Source organism: Falco naumanni, chromosome 8 (genome assembly GCF_017639655.2).
Source record: "Falco naumanni isolate bFalNau1 chromosome 8, bFalNau1.pat, whole genome shotgun sequence".
Lineage (NCBI taxonomy): Eukaryota > Metazoa > Chordata > Aves > Falconiformes > Falconidae > Falco > Falco naumanni.
The window spans coordinates 23,476,728-23,491,527 of NC_054061.1; the positions used below are offsets into that span (position 1 = coordinate 23,476,728).

Sequence of the window (14,800 nt, forward strand, 5' to 3'; positions counted from 1 at the left end):
TTTTTTGCATATTCAATAATGGCAGCACATAGCTGCCTTCCTCGCAGTAAATAAGACAGTCAAGTAGTTTACGCACAAGATCAAGATTGGTGATAAAAAACATAGGAAGGAGTAACTTCTAAAATCAGATACAAAAGAAATCATATTTTCTCTGAATGCAATAAAAATGCGTAACCGACTTATTCCCTGCAGTCTTAGACAATAAAACAGTGCTGTACAAATATCAGAGAGCCCAAGTACTTGACTATATGAACTAAAAGTTGCTGATTCTTTTCAGGTCTAAGTTCAACAGCAAGAGCAGTGAGGGGGGGAAATGTTACTGGATTTCATTACATCTTTAAATGCATCTTTAACTTTAAATTAGTTTTGTTTCCTTTTTACCTGCACCCCTATAGCACAGCTAGAAGCATAGGCAAAAACACTACTACAGGAAAAAAAATCAGAAAATAACTTATGGGTTTGAAACATTGTCTGTTTTTCTAGAAGACAGTCATATTTTGTATGTAAGCATGCATCCCCTTTCCTTTTTCCTTACACGTTAAGACCCACTAAGCCTAAGGCTCCCTCTATAGATCTGAAACACACAGGGAACAGCAAACTATATTTTAAGACCTGAACCATCATTCTCTAAAGGGTTATTTAAAACAGCAAACTCCACCAGCAGGCTCTGGGTGCTTCTTCAAGGAAGCGTTAGCAAATGTCACTGAGTCACCACACCAGCCGCATCGGTTACCATAAAAGCAGGAAAGCAGCCACCACGCTGCTCACAGCACCGCAGCCCGGTGGGGGCTGCAGGGCAGGCAGAGCCCCCCCAGCCGCCCCCCGGCTGCAGCAGCTCCCCTCGGGCAGGCTGCACAGAGCCTGGGCTGGGGGGGCTGGGCAGGAGGAGCCCCCCCAGGCTGCCCGGCACCCTCCCGGCACAGCAGCTCTCCCTCACGGGCAGATGGAAATTCATATCAATATTTGGGGCTGCCATGGCACAAGTGATATGGAAAAAGATTATCCTATTGGTCCCTGCACAAGGAAATCACAATGCTAATTAAAACAGCAAAATTTGTTACAACAAATTAACACCAAAGCTTTACCTGTGGCAGACTCCTACCTTGAGTCTCTAGAAGACAGTACTGCTTTAACAGGTAACGTGAGTAAGCACACATGCCGCTATGTGTAGCATTACAGCTTTCTACAAGCAAACGTAATGTAAGGTGCTCTTCTGATATACATATATATGTGTAACAGAGGGAAAAGTTTTATGTTTTCCAGTGGTTGGGCATTCATAATATTTCCCATGTGAATTTTTTTGTTCTGCAGTAAGAGCTGAGATCACCCAACAGTTTTGCCTTAGACCTGGGGAAAAAATATTGTCTCTTCTGCCAGCCCCTCGTCTTTGCAAGCTCTACCCTTCCACACTCACTGGAGCTGCCCAGCACCACCCAAAAGGTCTCTTCTGGGTGGCGATGGGGAACAGAGGAGAAACAGAGGTAGGTTTTCTATCCCACCTCCTCATGTCCTCTCAGTGGTCTTGCAGATAAAACCACAAAGTACCTCGTGGTGTGTATTTCCTATATTCTCCCCTCCAAACAGAAGGGTGCCTATGGTTGATAGCTGAGATGCAAGTCTGTATTGGTGGAGAGCAGGACATATTCTTGTTAAGCTGGCAGATCATTTTCTCTACAGCTGAGATGATGGAGGTAGAGACACTATCTTCATAGTCTGGGAGCTGATGAATTGCTCCATCCACTGTTGGTGGTGCGGTGTCTGACCAACCCATTACCGCCAATGAGTTGGCGTGTGCTGATGGTGTGCTCTGTATCAATTTCCACCACATCAGTCGTGTGCACTGGACTTCATCAGGATCAGGGTGATCTCACAAGCCCCACTGTGTCAGAAACCAAGCTAAAATAACTGTCAGCTGAAGGCCTGGCAGGATTAGGAGTTCGGAAATGAGTTGGGTTGCTCCAGCTTACGGGGAATTGCTGGCTGCAGCCACCGAAGCGCGATCACTGCCCACTGCGCAGCCGAGCCCAGGAGAGCCAACGAAGGACCAAACGGGCACAGAGATGCTTTGGAAAGCAAACATCTTGGATTATTGTTTTAAAGCATCTCATAGCAGCAGCAGCAGCAGCAAACACAGAAAACATTTTTATCCAAACAAAAAAATGTGCCCTAAATTTAAGCTCCTTGTTGGTGGATGCTTATATGGATGCTTATGCTGGAGCTGCTGTGTAGCATAGCAAACAAACTTAAAATAAAATTCGACCCAAAAAAACACAAAAGAAGAGAGCCTTGCATGAAAACCTGATCAGTACATTGACAAGAACAAACATTAATTAAAGTCTCCTTGCACCGTCTTCCAGACAGCTGTAGGATCCATATTGAAATGGACAATTCGCAATCATTTTGGCTTTCCAATTTAGAGACTACGCTGCCAAAAGCCGTTAGCAGCAATCTTTATATAATATGGTCAGGATCCAACCTTCCATGCAATCATATGCTGTAACAAAATTTAGATACTTATTTAGAAGATATTATCCTCAAGGTCCCGCCGCATACTTGCGCTCTCCGCTCCTTCCCAGTCCGCAGCAGAGACAATAGCTCTGATAAACAATCAGCCCTGCTCACCTGTTGGGGCCCTGAGGATGACAATAAATCAGAAGTAATCTTTGCAAAAGCCACATTTAAGCCACAAACGCTTCACTGTGGGATGCAGGGGGAAGTTCTGGTGGCGAAAACTTTTTTCATTTAAGAAAAAGCACGCCAGTGCGAAAGAAGTGCTAAAAACCAGGACACAATTAAAGATGACAATGACAAGCCTGTCCCCAACTCTACATGCGCCTGAACCCACATGTCACTATCAGATCGCTGCTGTCAGCTTCGCTCTGACCCAAAGCAGCTATTCTAATGTTATAAAGTACTAGAAAAAAATATATCATTGCCACATGCTGTCCACTAGTGACATTTCACGTCACTATGGTATTTCATAGCTATATCCCCAACACCCGGCTCTTGTAGAAAGTATTAGCTAATGCAGTAGTAGCTCCCCAAACAGCATTTGCAGAGGAAGGTGGCTAACTGTCCCACAGTGGGACCTCTGCGCGGTCTGATCTTCAAGGAGAAACCCACCACAGAGCTGGGCCGGACCAGGTGGCCCCTGGGGACCCCCTTCCTTCCCCAGGAATGGATTCAAGGGTGTTCATGAACACAGCCGACCATATGATTGCTCTCTGAAAATATGTAAATAACTCTCTGAAACAGAGTAAGAAGCAAGAGGGAAACAACAAAAGTGGGCAGCATCAGCGCAGAACTTAGGCGCAGCTCAATAGAGTAGACAACTGCCAGAATTAAAACACGACATATTTAATTTGCATTTTGCACAGAAATTAAAAAGTTGGCTTATAGCCAACATCTTTAAACATACTTACAAAAAAATGAAGAATTATTTGAGAACCCCCAGCCCCCCCCACACCCCAATCATGGCTATCTCCATAAGCATAAGACCACGCTCAATTACATTTCTTGATGACGACAGCAGCCTTTGATTTGTCAGGTTTGCCCATCACCAGAAGCAGCTGGTCACCAAGAAATCCCTCTCCCTTTAGAGTCACCCACAAACACTTCTGCAAACCCAGATTTTGGACAAGGTGACGGCCCTGTGGGTTGCTGCTCCCCCCTGAAAACGCGCAGCCGGCAGAAGGCAGCGGTGGTGGGACAGGCTGTTCTGCTCTCCACGCTGCCCGGGCTGCGAGCACACCCAGCGGGAAGCAGTGTACCAGCAGGAAAAGGTGGAAATTTGACTAAAATTTTTAATTGCTGGCATCATTAAAAAAGTTGCCTCTAACAGACTTTTCCATCGTGCACTAGGAAGAACAGCAAAGCTGCTGCACAGTGCCAAACGCAAGCAGGTGTACAGATAACATTTGGTACTGTCAAACAGATTTCATTTTCCATTACACACCACGCAGATTGCCAGGACGCTTGAACAAGATGGAAAAAAATAAGCAAAAACCACTTTGCAGCAATGCAGGTTGAAATTTTCTCTTTATAAAAAGGCCTCCACAGCAAGGGGTAGGGGTAGCAAACACTGAAGACAAAGTCAAATGAAACACTAAAAAAAGTTAGTAAAAGCCTTTTTAAATTGACTAAAAAGATGGCAGGATGACCAACTGGGAAGCGTTGGCTTGTTTCAAACAGATTACTGAGACATTTCAAGTTTCCCCATTATTTCATTCTGCAGGCTTATGCTACTGCAATTAAAAAGCTTTTTTTTGAGTGACTATAGAGAGCATCACTTTGGAGATGGACAGGGCTCTTTTCAGGTGTGGGACCTGATCAGAGAAGGAGCCTACTTTTCCCATGTGCCTCTACCTCTGCCCACATTCAGCTTATTTCTCATGCCCAACATCAGATGAACACATCAATTTTAGTTCTTTTGTTCCTCCCCATTTGCAAGACTACGTAGCAGATCAGAAAATGCCCACCATTAAATCGGATGCTTTCTTTTAAACATTTAATCACCTGTACTCTCAGGGACTTTTGTTCCCAAAATAAGCTTGGACCTTGCCTTACAATGAATTTGGAACAGGACTCATGGCAAAGGAACTCCAGAAGATCAAGCTAACACAACCCAAGCAGACCTTCCTGGTACGTGATAGCCCATTTTTGAAACACTGATGCTCTGATTTTACATCTTTAAGTGATAAATTTCAACTTCCATAAAAGACTCTGCGACAACCAAAGACTTTGACATTGACTGTCATAGTAAACCAACATCCTAGGAAGTAAATAAAACTAACAATAAGATTAAGTTCATTTTTATGCAACAGTATTACGGGTGGATGGTAAAGCCTACTTTCTGTGACCCATTAAACCAAAATTTAACTGTTCATAATACCATTGATTCTCTTATGCTGATAATACTCAGATCAGCCATGTAAGTTCAAATCAGGACCATCAGAAACAAGGAAATACATTTTCATCAGAAGCCTGATGAACAACATTCTTCTGTGTGGCGAAACTCCACTGACCCTGATTTTCAAGCTTAAATTCACAGAAACCAGTTACCTGCAGAGACAACTCCTTGGAGCACAACAAATGGATGCCTTTCTCAATGCATTACGAAGTTTCCCTAAGAAATGAACTCCAGAAGTGAAATTAAGGTACATAAGACTTAGTATATTTGGGAGGGGGGTGGGGGGAAGAGAGAGAGAGAGAGAAAAAAAAAAAACAAACAACCCTCAGTATACAGGAAGATTCTCACAGAATTAATTTGCCTTCCTGAAGGAGAGGCCACACTTTGGCACGGAGCAAGCTGCCTTTCCACAACTATTTCCAAATATATCATTTCAGGGGTCTGGTTCTGACTTTTCCATCACACTTGACATTCACTTGAAAGGCTGTCTATGTTTTTCCTCAGCTAAAACTCCCTTCCTTCTGAAAGGTGCCCCGAAGTGAAAGAAACTACCTTCTGGAAGAGGGAGCGTGCCCGGGCACTGTAAGGTTTCCCCTCCTACCGCTAACGCTGTCTGTGAATTACATGTAGCTCTATTGCCCTTTAAGCTTTATCCCTGCGCTGTTATCTTTAGCTTCATTAGTCTCTTTAGAACACATTTCAGACAGGCTTCAAAGCTTTCCTGTGTGGAAAATAAAATTTTCAGGTAACTCGGACTGCTATTTTTTTCTGATTTTTCTCACACCTTGCTCCCCACCCCCCCACCCCCCTCCACCCCACTTTTATTTCCTATATCTAAAGACTTCAATGGTTCATAACTGTTGGTTGAGAGGGCTGGATGCTACCACACAGATGTCATTACTCTCTTTGTTTTTTAACATTTCTCTTGAGAGATTTTTTTCCCAACTTTAATCCTCTCTTATGACTTCAGGATTTGTTTTTCAACCAATAGTGCAGAGTACATTTTTATTTCTAGCACTTGCTAGTAATGAAATACGGATTATTTGTCTTAAATCCATGAATTCATCAGCTATACAGCAGTAGGATCAAGCAACAAGCATTACTGATCTATGTTTCATTGCATGATTTTTATGAAATAAAACAAGCATATGAAAACAGTAAAGCAGGATATGGAATTATTTAGCACAAAATCCCTGATTAGCTTTGTCAAAGTCAGTAATTACTCACTTGCATCAAATTTTAACCAGGATTCTAGCAAAAAGCAAATCAAGTGGAAAAAGTCCAAGATTTACCATACAAGACCTGCAAACACACAAATTATCCATCTCAGAGTGAGAATTCCCCTGTGCATAACTCACACACGGAGACGTAAGCTATCCAAGGTGGATCTCTTCTTTTTTTCTTTAACTGTCACATACTTTTGCTTTGTATTTCACCTTAACTTTGCTACAACTGCCTTGCATTCTTCCTTTGGCACTGGGTTTAGGATGTGCTGCTTTTCACGGCACCCAACACTTCGGCTCTTACCCTCCTGAGCTGACAGAGAAGTAGGGATTCAACTGATTTCCCCAGAACTGGAATTTGTCAGGCTCCCGAACACCCCAGAAGGGTCTCGGGAAGTGGACACCTCCCGACACCGATGCTCAAAGGGAGATTGAGTCCCCCTGAAGATGACACTGCATTTCCAGAGGCATTCCCCTTCTTTTTATTCTGACAGCTGTCGCACGAAGCGCTCCCTAGAAATAACACTGTATTCATTCTCAGCTTTAAACTTTTTCCAGGAAAAAGTGTTAGACATGCTCTTGTTCCTTTTCCCTACACCGGACTGATCTGAATCCAGCCTGCTCTTGGTCTGATGTTTTCCCATGGTGAAAGTGCAAGTGGAAGCAGAACACAATTATGATAATGTGCCACGATAATATAGCATGCAGCATAAAACACAATCCCACAGCTTATAAAGCAAAATACACTTCCATAAAATTTGAATACATTTTCCATAAAAAGTGAAAATTAAGTAAAAATTTTCAGAGGAAGAAATAAGCTACAAAGAATATGTTTGGAACAAGGGACAAAGTTCCCTATAGCTCTTTTCAAAAGAGACTAGTATTATGTGCTGGATATGTCAGACATCTCTGGGACTCCTTGTAAAGAAAAAAATAAACCAAATCCACACTTGCTGCAACATCAAAACTGTATTTTTAACAAACAAAATCAGTTCAGTTCTTGACTAACTTATGAAGCTCTAATAGAAAAAAAAGGTAAGTCCTTCTGTATAACTTAAAGCGCATCTGTCGGGAAATCATCAGGCACACCAGCAAACCAAAAACATAACCAGCTTCATGTAGAATGAACCTGGTTTGTTTTGTGGTTGTTTTTTTTTTTAACATCCAGAGAGATTTCTTTAACTCAATGTTTAGAAGCCAGTAGTTCTAATCTATTCAGAAACTAAGGCCGCAGTTGCTAAGGCAACACTGCCTTTTAGACCTGCTTGCTCTTTGCTTAATATGCCAACATTTGAAAATATTTTACCAGTGCATATGAAGCAGGAGAGAATTCTAAATGGCACTTGGAAATCTGAAAAAACACCCAACCCCAAAACACAAAAACCAACAAAAAAAACCCTCCTCTCACAAATGCTTTTTCCTTAACGAGCTGCTCCTGTTCTGTTTTATTAACTGAATCCCAAGACAGACAAGCTGGAAGCTTCATTAATATTTCCTTTTACATTCCCAGTCTTAAAGCATATTCCGTGTACAAGCCCTCACCCTGCTGGCCACAGCCCAGACTGTCTGCCCTGGAAACGCTGCGTTTTCAAACAATAACCACCCATACATCAAGTGACAGGTGCCTGGAAAACATTTGAGAGTAATTTTGTGTTTAGTTTATACATAGAAAGCATGAATTCATTTCTAAGAGCAAAAAGAAGACACCGTTGTGTATTTAAACATAACTAATTAGTGCTGTTATTCCATTGTAAAAGCATCTTAGCCACTCCCTCGCCTCTCCATCTTCGTACAAATTCTGTATTTCAAAATCCAGATGTGCTTCTGGCAGGGGACACTTCTGCAGGGCCAGAAAGGAAGGAAGGGGAAAGATACACACTCTATTCAAAACATAGGCACGTCAAAAAGTCCAAAACTTCAGGGGAAAGAAATTACTTGATTTAGACATATTTTAGGCAGGAATATTTAAAAAAAAAAAAAAAAAAAAAAAAAAAAAGGCTGTAAATAGCAAAATTACAGTTCTGGATAACAAACAAATCTGACCCCATGTTGAAGCTATGCTCCCTGTGCGGAACCAAATGCTGGGAAATGCAGCTTTTCTGAACACAAGTGCAACATCAGCCACATCGCTCCGTAGTTAACAACCAGTGTTTTGAAACCATTCCAGGTTAGGGGGGGTCCTGCGGCAAACTGAGGTGCTCGCGCCATGCAAGTCCGAGCCTGAGCCTGCCAGGCAGGTAGGGGAATGCCAGGGGACAGGGGCTGTGGTGGCCACGGGGAGAGGGTCGTGGCTCGGGGAAGCTAAAGCGTGCAAAACGAGGGTGGAGCGCTTGCCCAAGAGGAGATATTTCAGGTGTCCTCACTAGGGAAGACATGCCCGAGAAATGAGGAATTGTGCCTACAGCTTATAGTAACCAGCACCTAAACCCATTGTAAGTCACAAGGCTAAAGAGTGGCCCGGGGAAGGCTGGGCAAAGGCACGAAAAGACAAAGCATCCGCTTTCAGACAGAACAGGAGAGGTGAGCAGATCCTCTTTAGGTAAGACAACATTTCAGATTAAAAGTGATGCTTTAGTAGCACCATCAATTCTAGACAGAAAACATGATATTTAAAAATTTTGTTTCACCATGGCAGAAAAATCTGATTAAGTAAAGGTCTTTTAATGTCTACGCCTTTAGAGATTGTTAATGTGGAGTCTGCCAGAGGTGCAAGGATTATGGTTTATACTTTTAACTCCCATTTCAAGATATGTATGGATTTTGTAAAACAGTGAGTGAGAAGCTATGTCACACATTGGTACCCCTGCGTTGAAGTGGCAGAACTGGCCTGGTGCGGCACTGGGAACAGCAAAAGCACCGGCTGTTCAGTTTTGATATTGTTACACCGCCTGGCTGAGCTTCACCCTGTTCCTAACAAATGTGAAGCACTTCTGAAGCAATGTCTACAAATGGGGTAAAGCTGGCTTTCTTCTCTAGCACTGAAGGGTAACACCAAATTCAACAGAACACATTAAGACATCAGAGATACCAAATAAATTCCTCATCAGAATATCTTTATTTCATGCACTGAACAATGTAATAATCACGTGTCACGCCTGCCTTCAACAGCATGCACAAACTAAGAGTTGAATAGAAATTAGACAAGATTATTGCATTTTTAATCTCTTATCTGCAACTCCAGTGGATATTCACAAAGAACTTTTCCTTGATCCCACAATCCAAGAAAGATTAAAAGGCAAAGTGTACGACTCAGTTGCTTCCAACCTCACAGCACCGTAAGACTGCATGGGCTCACCCTGCCTCTTATTAGCGTCAGAGCCGTGCTAACGAGCACAGCTCCTCATCTGGGGGGGCTCGAAGCTCGCTGGTTCAGCATCTTCACTAAACCAGCTCATGTTTGACTGCAGAAAAGCGGTTTCAATGTCTGTACCCTCAAAATGCAATATTAATAGTGTTTGATAATAATGGAGGTGGGTGGAAATCAGATAATATTAGGCACAAAAATAAAATCCACATCCCTGGCTACCTACTCTCTTCAAATGGGAAGACAATATAACATGATATACAGTGCAATGCTAGTAACAGGAAAAATTGCCAGGTTTGCAATTATAGGAAGTACTCTCCAGTTACAATGGTTAGTAGCAACAGAAAGATAAACATGACAGCACTCTGACAAATAAATGCGAAGGGAGCAGGCCTGCGTGCTTTTTTCTTTAGGTTCCCCAAAAGTTATTACCTCAAGTTTTTGACTACAGCTGTTGAATTTTAACTTTTTTTAGCAGTTTTAAAAAATTATTTTTATATATTTAACAGTGATGTTAGAAGTTATTTTTTATCTCAGTTAAAATTGCGTACAAAAACCAGTCTTTATGCATGACAGCGTCAATAGCACGAGTTTTTAAATTTCAAATCCTCGCCCTCCAGCTTGAGTTTATGATAATTTTTTAAATTAATTTTTAAGCTGAGTGTGTCACTACTAGAATTCAACCCGAGAAGCTGCTGCCTTTGCAAAGCGAAGTGTCCAGCAGCCACTTCTTTAGCGCTGCATCTCACCACTCTGTACAAGTTCTGTACCAGCATGTTACTCATTCAGATCATTTAAGATCACAAGCAGATCAACCAAAGCCATGCCAGCACCGAGCACAGCAGAGATTACTCCCTGGATCTCTTCCACCACACTCCTGTGAATTTCAAGACAGCATTTGCCTGTTCTGCAGCAGCACGATGCTGTTAACTCAAGTTTAGCTCATACAGTACTCAGACTCAACCGCCCTCTCCCACAATACTGCTGCATCAGCTGTTTCCACAGCCAGACTTCAGCGAACAACCTGCAGCACAGCTAGATTTGGTGTTGCAATTAAGTGTCACAAAACAAAATTATAAATTATTTGGAATTTTTCTGGCTTTACCACCCCTCCAGCCCTACTCCCTCTCTATTCAAATATCTATCCCGCTGACTAAATTAACAGGCAGTAATTTTAGTATGAAGGTCATATGATATGATTTCTTACATATGCAGTTTCACCTGTAAATTCATACTAGACTCCTTTTGTTTTCTCCAGAACCACAGCATTTTGCCTAAATTTAATGACTCCATCATATCTTAAACAATATACATTTTGGCAATAATCACAGCACCTAAATCGATGACACCATAATTATAATGGCCATATGTATTAACTGCTGGGCTTTAACAATTATTTAGTTACTTCCCAGCTTACACATACATATACACTGCAGTTACTGCTGCTGTAATACAGATCAACATTAGTTCCTTCCATTTCTCTCAGGGAAAAAAAAAAGAGAAAAAATAATACTAAAAACCTCTCTAAATGCTTCCAGTGATTCTGGCAGCCCAGATGGACAACTCTACGTTATGCCAAATCAACATGGCTGGTTTCTTTCGAGACCCCTTCTCAGTGGTTTGCTAATTGAACTGTCTGGTGAATATATTGCATCAGTGTAAACAGCAAAAGAAGAAATCCACCCACTGACCCTCTGCAGAGACCAATAATGAGAACACAGAACAGCTGTAACACAGTTGGTTCTGTCCAAAGAAACTGCTCAGCTCTGCAAGATGTTTTTAAACAAGAGATTAGGTAAATTCTTCACTCCAGGCAAAACTCTTACCTCCATTGTCTCTAGGATATTGTTCACAGTTCTTATATGCATCCATCCCTCTTGTAAATGTTGAGTAGAAGCCGGTACGTTTTTTTACAGAGAGTTCTTCTAACTTTCACAAAATCATTGAGAACAGGCAATTGTTGCCTTCACTAAGGGTACAGCATGAGTTCAACCCTTCCTAGAAAACAGAGAAATCACCCAGGAACTCACTCACAGACACAAATCTGTAAAACCTGAACTTTGTTTCCAGTGCTCACAGCACTGCTTGCTCTTCCATTTAAAAAAATAGATTTATAATCATGAAACCACCTCTGAAACTGTTTTTCCCAGAACTTTAAACTCAAACACCTTCTTTACTGAAGACGGTGCATTAACACAGTGGAGCTTTCCCTGTTGAAAGCAGGGGGTGGTTTCGTCTGTTTTGGTAGTGACAGCCTCAGGGGTGACAAACAGCATGGTCACACCCACAGCGGAACCCACACACCTCACCATAGCTTACTGTACTGTACCGACACCTTATTTCCTCTGGGCACATCTTTGAGAGAATACTCGTTATCAACAGTTACGAAGCTACATTTCCAATGCTTTTCTGACACAGTAAAGTAGCCTTTTATTCACCTTTAAATCACCCGGACAATGCACGTGAGCAGGATTGATGAATTCTCCAGTAAGACCCAGGAGTTCGCAGATGGTGACGATTCCTTCACGTGACTGATACCAGAGGACACCTCTTGCCAAGCAGCGTGGCTTCGTGTCCTGCAACACGCGAAAAAATAGAAAAGCTTATCTTGGTCAGTTTGGAAAATGCAAGCAGTTTCCAAAATAATCACTTCAAATTTAAGTTTGCTGAAGCGATAGCGATTGAAATAGGTGAGTTTTGCATTTGAAGCCATGTTCAAGCCTAAGAAGCAAGTCGTAAATCATGCAGCAGGAAATGCCAAGCTGTTAGGAAAAGATGCCAATTTTATGAACTGATGAGGATAAACTGATCTTTAGTATGACAAAAATCAGATCTTAATATCCTGTCCACAAGCCGCCCTGTTTTATCACATGGTGACACCTGTACAAAACTTCAACACGGTAAAAACACATAGTAAAGCAAAAGCACTGTTACAAATCAACAAGTCTACCTTTCTGCGTTATTACTCCTGTTTTTTGATTTCCTCTTTTAGTCCTGTAAAAGTTAACATCAACGTGAGCAAATTCAGCATGTTTCTTCATCAAAGGATAACTAAGACTCATCAAAAACACACTGGAAGTTAAAAGGAAGGCATGTGGTTCAAGTATCATTTGCCTAATGCTTTTGTCTCCTTGAAAACACAAATCTGAAAATTCACTTACTAGGAGTAACTTTTTTATAATACACCTATAAGAGCCAGCTGAAAGCATCAAGAGAATGCTTATCTACAGTAATGCGAGAGCCACACACACTATTCTGCTGTCTTCAGCTCTTATTGGACAACCAATTACGAATTTAAAACTTTATTAATACTTTATTCAGATGATGTCACCCAAGCCCAGTGACATTAGACATAAGCATACTTTCAGCCTGGATATAATATTTCGTATTTACAAAGTTTAAAATTAACCTGTTTCACACAAAATACATTAAGCTTTGATATCTAAGCAATGGTCCTTATTAAGGGGTAACAATTGACTTGACAGGTACATTTGGTATAGAGGGAAACCAGTGCCAGAACTAGAAATGGTTTCTATCGACAAATTCCAAGTTCTCCCACACACACACATCACTAAAGTAGGATGATCCTATTGTAGGGTCACACAGGTCATAACTTCACATGTTTGTAGGACCACAACTTACATAAAACCTATTAGTCATCATACAGAACTTAAAACTACTATAAAACAGACTTATTAAGTGACAGGAGTAAGACACCTGTACCACGATGCTATCCCACTTAGAAGGCAGCATCTTACCTGCGGTATCAAAAAAAACCCCCAACCAACCAACCCCCAAAGCAAAATGACCTCACACACTATTACATCTGAAGGTCCGCATTCACAACAGATTTTAAAAACTTACAAAAATATTTATGTTGTGCTCGCCTCCACATAAGTTACTGAGACACAAAACATTGACACTATATATATATTGCACATACTGTACAATTTTTATCTTGATATAAGTTAACTCCTTCCTCCACACCAGAAACTTTTCAGCAGGTGTGTATACGCTTGTAAAAAGCTAGCTACGTATCACATACAACAACAACAACAAAAACCCCACACCAGTTTGGCACATTTTTTACCATTTTATTGAAAACCAAGAGTTACATTTCACACTTAACTTCAGTTGAAGTTACTGTGCGTTTTTAACGTTGGGTCAATTTTCAGCTTGCCTTTTCCAGGCCTTTTTCCACTGTTCTCCTCCTATTTCCAGCACTGAATCTGACCACAAATTATGAAGGGACCAAGCCAGTTACTGCTGCTGGACTGAAGTAGTAAGGCAGGTTCTCAACTGAAGCAGAGCAGAGTGTAGGCCAGCAGACACAAAGCAGCAGTGTGAAGCTGATGTTTTAAGATAAGTCTGTTCTTTCAACACAAGCTCTATCAAGCCCAGTTTATCTAAATAAAACACAAGGTGGGCTTTATTGATTACTCTGAAACCTTATCAATGTCCATTACATAATCCATAACAGTATTTTCTAAACCTTCTTCCTGATAAAATGTGGATTTAATAAAAACACTGCACTGAACCCATGAAAACATCACACGTTTGCAAGGTCACACCTTGCCCAATTGAGCCTCTCCTACTCAACTCTCATTTGAGCAGCATAACGGGATTCTTCAAGAGAATAAAATCTCTCAGGTTTTCCCACAAGTCTCCTTGGAAAAGGTCAAAGGCTTCAGTGAAAAAAAAAACAACTTAAACTTGTTGAAGGACAAGATTTGTAACGACTGCCTACCCCAGCATCAGCACCTCGCCTTGCCCTAAGCAAACAGCAATTATAACTGAAGGCAGGACACCATTCTCCTCTGAGCTCCTTTCAGGGCTGCCCACGCAGGGTTTCTCCAGGGCGACAAGGCCCCCCACGACCCGCGGGGGTCTCAGCCCAGCGGGCCGCAGGAACCCCCCTTCAGGCAGCGTTACCCGCCCCTCGGGCCGAGCCCAACTCCCCCGCGGGCCCACGGCAAGCACAGCGGGCCTGCCAACCAGCCCGCCCTCGGCCCCGGCTCAACGGCGGGAAGAGCAGCGGGGAGGCCCTAAAGCGCCTCCTCCCGCCCGAGCGGCCGCCCCCGCCATGGCCGCCCGCTTCCTCCTCAGGAGGCGCCTACCACCGCGCGCCAGGGGGAGGGGGGGGACGTTGCTGCCCAACCCCGCGCCTTCAGCAGCACTGTTCGGCACGTACCAAGCCAGACCGGCGCGGGGGGGTGGTGGGCAATGAGGGCGAGCCTCCGGGCGGGCGCCTACCACCTGCCGCATGGCGGAGGGGAGAGCGGCCACCACCTCCCGGTTTGCTTGAACGGGCGGCGAAGAAGGCGCTGGGCGCCTCCCCCCCGTCCTTCAGGCGCTCCTGGTGCT

At 42.7% G+C, this 14,800-nt stretch overlaps 1 long non-coding RNA gene across 1 annotated transcript; it reads right to left on the minus strand.

Moving 5' to 3' along the window:
* Window positions 1–13,514: 13,514 nt before the first annotated feature.
* On the minus strand, window positions 13,515–14,726 carry LOC121092423. The gene is made up of 2 exons (XR_005829279.1): window positions 14,628–14,726; window positions 13,515–13,842 (listed from the first exon to the last, which is right to left on the minus strand). It is a non-coding gene; the product is annotated as an uncharacterized LOC121092423 (long non-coding RNA).
* Between the last annotated feature and the right edge of the window lie 74 nt (window positions 14,727–14,800).